Source organism: Pelobates fuscus, chromosome 5 (genome assembly GCF_036172605.1).
Source record: "Pelobates fuscus isolate aPelFus1 chromosome 5, aPelFus1.pri, whole genome shotgun sequence".
NCBI lineage: Eukaryota > Metazoa > Chordata > Amphibia > Anura > Pelobatidae > Pelobates > Pelobates fuscus.
The window spans coordinates 131207783-131217692 of NC_086321.1; positions in this window are offsets into that span (position 1 = coordinate 131207783).

The window sequence follows — 9910 nt, forward strand, 5'->3', positions numbered from 1 at the left end:
AGATTTTCCTCCACAATAGCCCCTCCTCGCCCCGTTCAGGTGGAGGGTCAGGAGGAGTATGAGGTTAACTCTATTATTGATTCTCGAATCTCCCGGGTTGATTGGAAGGGATATGGTCCTGAGGAGAGGAGTTGGGTACCTCAGGAGGATGTTCATGCTCCCCGTCTCCGCAGGGCGTATCACTCTCGCTTCCCATCTCGTCCCGGTTCATTCCGCCCGGTGGGCGTATCTGAGAGGGGGGGTACTGTCAGGGTACCTGTGGTCTCTACCTCCGAAAGAGGTAGAGACTTAGCTGTTCCTCCATCCAGACGGTCTGATGGCTCCCTTCCCCGCGGTCTATCCGGTCATGCTAGGCCGGCCGCGAGGGAATGACTGCCTTTTACAGCATCTAGGCAGGAAGTAGTCATCAGGACACTCCCCCGGAACAACCTGTCAGTCAATGGCTGCAGGACCAATCAGGACGCCTTGGAGGCGTGGTTACTGCTCTGAACAGGGTATTTAACAGAGCTTCTTTCATTAGCTCATTGCCCTGTCGTGGTTCTAGCTTGTTCTAGTCACTCAGTGCTTGTGTATTCTATTATCCCTTTTGGTTTTGACCCGGCTTGTTTACCTTACTCTGCTTATCTCTGTTACCCTTGATTCGGCTTGTCTCTCGCTTACCTGTCTTCTGTTACCCTCGACCTCGGCTTGTCTTTGACCATTCTATACTGTACTACTTACGTTAGTCCGGCCATTCTAAGGTCCGGTATACGTATCTGGCTACTGTTTGTACTCTGCGTGTTGGATCCCTGTCCCGATCCTGACAGGTATCCACCCTCCCCCCGTCTGGAGCCTGAGCTAGGTCAGGGCAGGGCCTGGGACCGGAGTCTGAAAGTATCTCCCGAGGGGAGATCCACTACGCTCCTCCATCCGTCTACAACCCCGCAGCATCCGCGACGGAGCAACATGTATAGGGGGCCCACCGCAAGTTATATCTAGAGTTGCAAATGTGAACCCCAGTAAGAATGAGTATAGAACAGTGATAAACATATATGTCAACACGTGTGTACAGAGCATATAGTGAAAATACAATTAATAAAGCAGCAAGGTAGCAACATTACGCAGCCCATGTCTGGATGAAGCGCCATCGCCATGCGGGGGGGGGGGGAGAAGCAGGGCAAGCCCCACAAAATCAACCCGTGGGCCGACACGCCCCCCAAGGGGGGGCACCGCAATGCGGGGAAGTATAAGGTGAAAATATGAAACAGGAGAAGCAGGGGGGGGGCAAGGGGCCCACCCCCTCTGCATGCCGACGGCGCAACCACTGGGCCCAGCAGCCGGAGGGAAAAAACCGGCCGCGTCATAACCGAAACCATGTGGCTATATTTAGGCCTGTACCAATAAACTTTCAAGCTGTAAGTTGTAAGTCAGGGGGTCCAAATGACATCCCTCAATCCCTTTAATGAGGTGGAGCCTCAACCTAGATACAATGCTAGACAATGTGAAAAGCCATGTACAAAAATCAAAAACAACGGTCAACTTGATGCCCTTATAAAGATACCAGCATACTAATCATATCTGTGCCCTTTAAGTATTTACATATATATATTTTTTTTTAAACAAAAGGTTTGTTTTGCCCGCAACATAGGGACGGAGGGGTACACAGTGGCGGGGAGACACGTATGAAATTAAGGTCATAGCAACTTGTCCCAATTGAGCTAATAGTCCCCCCCTCCCCCCGCTTTTTTTTTTTGAAGCTTATTTACTGAGTTAAACATCTAAATATATATACTGTGCTTGGCGTTTTTTAACAGTTTTTAATTATTTTTCATCATCATCATTTCTTTTTTTTTATTAAATAATTATTTTGTAACTTTGTCAGAATCAAAAAACCAAATACCTGTACACTTAATTTTTTTTTTTTTTGTGTGTATGTTTTGTGCTTTCGGTGTGAAGGAGTGCATTAACAACTTCAGTGTCCCTTGTCATCTGTGATTTTTGGAGGCATTAAATGTGTGTGTTAGGCTGAGAAAGTGCCGAACCCTTTCCTAAGGCATACACTGAATCCTATAGGAGGCAGGTGGGGGAGGAAGACGGAGGGGGGGGGGAGGTGGAGGGGGGGAATCCGGGGGGAAGGGGGGAGGAGGGAGGGGGAGGGGGGAGGAGGGAGAGGGGAGGGGGGGAGGAGGGAGGAGGGATGAGGGAGGGGGGGGATGAGGGATAGGGGGGAGGGGGGGATGAGGGATAGGGGGGAGGGGGGGATGAGGGAGGGAGGAGGGGGCACAACGATCCAAAAAACATAAGTGGCATAGCAATACAGATACAGGCTAATTACAATAAACGTGACAATTACATTTCCGTCCTGGTGTAATTTAACTCAGGGTCAGATAGGGCAGGAACCGGATGCCCAGGAGGCCGGTGACTTCGGGTCGGAGCCCCAAGCCCGCTGAAAAAGCCCACACATAAAGACACCCAGCCTCGAGCCCCCCTAAAACCAAGTGAGGGGTACCCGGGCTGCCCAAACAAACTTCCTTCTGTGGCAGATGTGGCATACATTTAAATAAGGGGAAACAGTCAAACCGGGGGTAACAAGTGTTTCTGCAGAGGAGTCCCGCAGTGAAAGCATCAAAACAGAGGCAGAAGGGGGGGCAAAACTGGCACCGCTGATCTGGACCCGGCCAGGGCTTTAAAAACGCCCAGCATTGGCCTCAGCCCCATATCCCGTACCCCCACCCAAAAGGGAAGACGACAGCCTCCCCGACCCGTGAGGACACCTCCCCCCCAGCAACCCCCCTCCCCAAGGGGGAAAGCAAAAAAGGTACCCGTCCGGGGACGGACCATAGGCAGGAGTCCCCCGGGTACGGTGTGGGTAAGGCACATACAATACCCTGCGACCTTCAGCGATGGCTCCTGGCTCCGGCAGCACTCCAGTCGTTCGGCAGCTGAGGGAGGTCATCGATGTACAGGGAGACGTCTGGGGATCGCTGGGGATCGCCGCCAGGTGATAGAACGTGCGCCCGGTCACCCCTGAACACCTGCAGCTTGAAAGGGAAGCCCCAGGCATACTTCAGGCCTGCTCCTCGCAAGGCCTCAGTGATCGGCCGCCACTCCCTCTGGCGTTGCAGTGTCGAGGGCGCCAGATCATGGTATAGGGAGACAACAGCCCCCTCGTGCCGGATGGGCCCATCTCGGCTTCTTCTCATGAGGGCCTCCTTGGTGCCGAAGTAGAGGAAGCGCACAATGACGTCCCGCGGGGTGTTGATATCCGCCCTCTGGGCTCGCAGGGCTCTGTGCACCCGCTCAATGTGCCACTGTTCTTCAGGGAGGTCAGGGAGGAGAGGCCGTAGGAGAGTAAGCAGGGTCTCCCGCAGATTTTCGTCCCGCACCTCAGGGAGCCCCCTAAGGCGGAGGTTGTTTCTCCGGGACCTATTCGCCATGTCCTCCAGTGCCAGGTCAGTGTCAACCATGCGGGCCGCCATCCGATTCACCCTTTCGACTACGTCGTTATGGGCTCGAGCTGTGGTATCCATGCGGTCCTCTAGGGCTGCAGTGCGTTCCCCCAAGGCCCCGATATCTGCCTGGAGTACAGCCGTGGACCTGGCTATTTCACCCGCCAGGAAGGCCCTGACTTCAGCCAGCTTGGCCAGGACAGTATCCTGTTCAGCGGTCGATGCCTCAGTATCGGCCCGGGTCGGGGTGTGCGGAGATCCTCCGTCGCCATCTTGGCTCCCTGTCCGACCAGGCCTTTGCATGGCGAAGTGGTCAAGGACGGAGGCCCCGGATTCCGCTGTTTTTTTCCCCTGCTTTTTAGTTATCCTCCTCTCCATGTCTGGGGGCCCGTTTTGGGGCAATTTGCGTGTAAATAGGTCGCTTTAGTGGGCTTTAAGGCGCGATGAGTGCGGAGCACTAGTGAAACACGTCCGTGTGCATCGACGGTTCGGCCACGCCCCCAATGGAGGTATTTTAAATGGTGGTATTTTAACACTTTTCATGCACTGAATTCTACCACCAGCCTTTGTCAAACTTTTGGATAGTAATCTTTTTTTGTTTCTTTGTCACACACATTGTACTTTAGGCATGAATTAACAGATCCTGTTATGTGTCACTGCCAAACACTGCCCAATATGTTCAGCAACATCTCCCGAGTACAGTGATACCCCCCATGTATAGGGTTGCTGGGTTGTTTGGGGGCCAAAAGGCAACAATCAGAACTTGTACATGTCAGTTTTTCAACTTGATATATAGGTATGCTTGGTCTATCTTCAGTTTGACATATTTTTGTACCCCCCAGTTAATGTTACCATCATGACAGTATATATAGTATATATTTTTATAAAGTAGACATCAAAGGTTATAGAGGATGGGGTGTTTTGACTTCTTTCCCCCAACCATTTTGCCCCCCAAAGAAAGTGTAGTGGTCATTTTTTTATTCTGGATTTTATGCACACGTCATCTGGTTTTGGCCAGCTGGTTATGTGTTACTGCCAGAAAACTTGTTAGGCCAAATGTGCAGGTAGCAAATGTACATTTAGCAGCAATCTTTAAACGGACTCCTGCAAATAGAATCTAACTGGAGATTTGGGGGAAGGAAGCTGACTAACAAAAAATGGCTGCTTTCCAAAGAAACAAAAAATAAAATAAAAATTCAGGAACACTTCTTACAACTGTTCTGTGTGGTACAGCTTGAAACATGTTCCTACACACAGTCCTGGTTTCGAAGGGCAATCAGGACAGTGAAAAGGGGTGTCTGTCCTTTTCCCGTTTTTAAAACAGACCCGGCAACGTTTCTGGGGGGGGGGGGGGTTTCTAGCAGTTGGCGGTAACTTAAAAATAAAATGTCTGGACTCAGCTTGCACCGTTGTTGGAACTTGTCCATCTCCATAAATTGTTAAAGAAATTATTTTCAACTGAAATTGGAGAAAGGTGGTTTTCCCTGGATTATTTTTTTTAAAAAGCAAAAATGAGTTGTGGGTTGCTATTTGCATCAGATAGTTTTCGTAAAATAAGATATGGCTGCATCAGCTGATCAGCCAAATCACCACCCCCCATGTACTTATTATACGCCCTGATGCTTACCGGTTTGGACTCTACTCTGCCCCGGACAGAGACGTCTGACATGCGTTCGTCGTGGATGGTGGTTAGCATGTTGACATCCTTCCTGTCCCTAAATTTTAGTGCAAGCACTTCAGCTTTGCGAAGTGCTTTACATTCGCCTTTTTTTAATTTTGCATCTATGAGAGATCGTGGAAAGTCTTTGGAATTTTTTCTGGCAGTGCCGCAGGCCAGTGTCTGTAAACCTTAAAGTGTTTTAAACAGACGGACACTACTATAAAAATTATCCACATAAAGGTGGTAACCTTTATTAAACAAGGGGTTTAGTAGGTCCCATACAAGTTTCCCACTTGTCCCCAGGGAGTCAGGACAGCCAGGAGGGTCCAGTTGACCATCTTTCCCCTCATATACACGAAAGGCAAATGTGTATCCACTTTTGCTCTCGCACAGTTTGTACAGTTTTATGCCATACCTAGAGCGCTTTGAGGGGATGTATTGTCTGAACCCTAATCTCCCTTTGTATTTCATTAGAGATTCATCTATGGATAAATTTTGTTGGGGGGTATAAACATCCGAAAATTTGTCCTGAAAATGGTCTAGCAGTGGGCGTATTTTATAAAGCCTAATTGTATTGGGGGTGATCTCTAGGGTGACAGAGGGTATTGTCACTGAAATGTAAAAGTCTCAGCAGTAACTCGTATCTGGCTCTAGGCATGGTTTGGGAGAATACTGGATTAGACATTATTGGGTTGGTGCTCCAGTATGAGCGAATCAATGGCTTCTTTATAATCCCCATGAGCATTGTAAGAGCCCAGAATTTTTTAAGCTCTGGGACATCTGTGGGATGCCAGTCATGCTCCCTGACTGTATAGCTACCTGGATTGTTATCAATAAATTGGGTAGCATACAAGTTAGTCTGGGAAGCAATCTCCTCCCAGATGGTATCCCCTAAAAATAGTTCTACATACTGCATTGGGGAGAAGCCATCCACATTAACATTAATGCCTGCGTTGGCACTAAAAGGGGGGACGTTGGGCTCGGCTAACTGTGGAGGTACCCAGTCCTCCTCCACATTCGGCGTAGCAGAGGAAGCACAGCTTCTTTCTTCAGCCGGCTCACACACAGATGACATGTCGTCTTGACTAGACGTGTCGGAAAACTGACCTGGATCAAAATCTGACGCAGTGTCAGTGGCGTCAGAGTCTGACGCCAAGAAGGCATATGCCTCCTGCAAGTTATACAGACGCTGCATGTTTTACACACGACTAAAACAAATTACAAACACACAAAAAAAAAATTATACTTTTTTTTTTTTTACTAAAACAGACTAAACAGCAATCCCTAAACTAACTCCTGTCACAAAAACTCTAATGGAGATTTGGGGGAAGGAAACTGACTGACTAAGACAGACCAAGCCAGACCAAAACAAACCAAGACACAGATTTTGTAAACAAATTTAACCCTTTAAGGGCAAAAAAATAAAAATACAGACAGTAAAAATGCACTGCTGTAACAGATCTGGCAGGGAAGGTGTTAAAACTGATTTTTAAAAAAAAATCTTTATTTTTCAGTGCATAGCGTACATAATACAGTGGTAAACAGTAGGTAGAAAATATGCTGTATGAGTATAGAGGGTCAACATTGGGTTCGTGCACTATTTTTATTTTTGCAAGTTTGTATAAGCCTAGGTAGCTTGTGTGTTGCGAACGTGCGGAGTTCCTGTGCTGACCTAAGGGTGATGCCTCATCATGCTGAAAGCGCCGGTGGAGGGCTACTAAACTGGATACTTGGCATATGTGCCTGTGTATGTTTGTGAGGTGAGGCAGCGATGAGCGCATATAGCAGTGCGGGCTTTGTTAGTATATGGTCGTTGTGTTGGCTGGGCGGGTGCGTATGATGTGCCGTGGCTAGGTCTATGCACTGGGTATGTTCACTCCTAACTGAGGGAGTGGCGGGGGTCGGCGTGTGTGCAGGATTCTGGGGTCACCCATGGGATTATGTGTGATGGGAGTGGTCGTTCCCTGTTGCGGGGAAGGTTGGTGTCATGGTGGTGTCCCCGACCCTGGGCTGTGCGCCATATTGCTAGTTAGCTCTTCCTTATTGAGCAATCTTGGTGGGTGAAGTAAAGGGGAGAGAGATGGGAAGCACTTAAGTGTATGTTAGTATAGTATAACTGAACTTATTGTTCTGAGCCTAGAGTCCTGAACAAGTGGTGTCATGGGAAACTTGGAAATGTTGTGCTGGGTAAGTAAGTCTCTGTCCGGTTCTCCAAAGCCCTATGTCGGATTGTTTCTTGAGCTTGTTCCTGGTTCCGTCGCGTGTGTGCTCTCGGACCTCGGGACGAATGATGCTATGCGTTCTGGGTTCCAAGTGGTCGCTGCAGTGGAGGCTCTCTGGGGTGTGCTGACCGCCAGGGGCGCCAGGTCTAACGCTGTCAGGAATGGTGCTGCTTCTTCTATCGAGGTGAGTGTGTGCAGGCTTCCGTTTCGGGCCACCGTCAGGGATCCGTTTGTTCCCCACCTGTAGCTTAGGTTTGCTGATCGGAGCTGTTTTGTCACTGGACGGAAAGTTTTTCGCCGCAGGAGGGTTGCTTTTGTTAAGTCCTGATAGAATGTCAGAGCGGCCTCTTCAAAGTTTATCGGAGTTTTGCCTTTGACTGCTGCCATTATTTGTATTTTGTCGTGTGCTGTGTGGCATCTGAGGATGACGTCTTTTGGCATTGTGGTGGCTGCGCTTGCTGGCCCAGGTAGGCGGTATATCCCCTCAATTAACAGCTTTTTTGCCACTGCATGTGGCAGGATAGAGGCTAGTAAGCGCCTGACATAGTGCGGTAGTTCGTCCGCGGAGACTGCCATTAGGACACCCCTTATTTTTATATTGGTGCGGCGGTGGCGGTCCTCCATGGCCGTCAACTGTGCAGATATAGCTCGTTGTTGTGACCAGACTTGTTGAACAGAGTTCTGGAGCTCTGACATGTGTGATTGCATGTCCAAGATGTCTCTCTCGGAGGCCTGTACTCGGTCTGTAATGGCTTTCATATCCTGTTTGATAGGGGCGAGTTCCGTCGCCAGGATCTTGTGAAAGTCTGCCAGTAAGACCTTCAGGTCGTGTCTGGTCGTCGGTGTGGGCTGCAGGTGTTGTCGGTTGTGCGGCTAGCGGGTGTTTGGGCCCTATTTGCTCAGTTGGGTAAGTGTGGGAGTCGGGTCACGGGGTTGCCGCGAGAGCGGGTTTGGGCTGCGCGGGACCTTTGTAACATTGTCCCAATGTCCCTGCTGTCTGTCGCTGTTTTCTGCGAGCGACGGCCCATTGCTGGCATTTGGGCCTGGGTGGCAGGTGAGGTCTGGGGATAGTCGGCCCTTACTTGTTGGGAGAGGAGCACCTCCAGGCTCGGGAGCGTCAACGTGGGGTAGGCCCCGTTTTTCCGCCTCCGTCTAGGCTGGTGCGATGGTAGAAAAAAAGGCATCTATCACCTCAGGAGGTGTTATGGAGTGTGCCTGTTAGCTTTTGAGAGCTGGATGGGCTTTACTTTTCGGGATATTCGTGGTTTATTAAGGTTGCTCGGAGGAGCCTGCAAGCATGGCGTCTGTTCAGGCTAGTGGTCAAGCTCCGCCCCCAAAACTGATTTTTTAATTCACTTTAGATACTGTATAAAGCTCTGGAACACTTCTGCTGCAACAAACTATCACGATCTCTGTCTCTCTCGCCTCACAAAACGCTACAGAGGAGAGAGGGGCAGAGATCACTGTCAAAGTGAGTGTTTGTAACCACTTTGACAGCAGCCAATTGTGAGCGATCGCGGATTGCTCACACGCCGCAATTGGCTGTTACTATCTGCCTGGGATGTCTGGCAGATAGTTACAGCGTTACACTGGCGGGAGCGACCTCAACCCAATTAAGATGCTGTGGCATGACCTGAAGAAAGCGATTCACATCAGACATCCCAAGAATATTGCTGAACTGAAACAGTTCTGTAAAGAGGAAAGGTCAAGAATTACTCCTGACCGTTGTGCACGTCTGATCTGCAACTACAGGAAACGTTTGGTTGAAGTTATTGCTGACAAAGGAGGTTCAAGCAGTTATTAAATCCAAGGGTTCACATACTTTTTTCCACGTGCACTGTGAATGTTTACATGGTGTGTTCAATAAAAACATGGCAACATTTCATTCTTTGTGTGTCATTAGTTTAGGCAGACTGTGATTGTCTATTGTTGTGACTTAGATGATGATCAGATCACATTTTATGACCAATTTGTGCAGAAATCCATATCATTCCAAAGGGTTCACATACTTTTGCTTGCAACTGTATGTTATGTTTCCTATAGATTTGAAGTGAAACTCAACTGCAGAAATATGGCCCTGCTCAATGAGCTTACATTCTATCCTTTAGATTGTAAGCTCACGGGCCATCTAGCCAAGCACTTTGTATAAAAGAGCTCCAATGGCTAGATATCAGCTTTTGGGCAGGGCTCTCTTACCTCTTGTATTTATCTGTGTATATTGTACGTTTCTCCACTAATTGTACAGCGCTGCGGAATCTGTTGGCGCTTTATAAATAGCAATAATAAATAAATAAATAAATGTAGGGGGAGCGGGTATAGTGACACAAATGGTAAGGGTAGGGTAAAACAATAGGTTGGTAGCACTGTAGCGGTTATATAATGTTACCATAGTCTAATTTCCTAAATCATGCTCAGTCTATAGAATGTGATTTTTCAATGGTAAAACCTTGTTTTAACGTTCACGATTATTTTCTCAGCCATAGAACATCACTTTAAGACACGATAGGTATAGGGGTTCAGATTTGGGCTGCCAATATTCCTTGGTCCATATGGGGAGGGTATGAGGGGGATCCAAAACTAAGCTTTCCTGAACTGACATG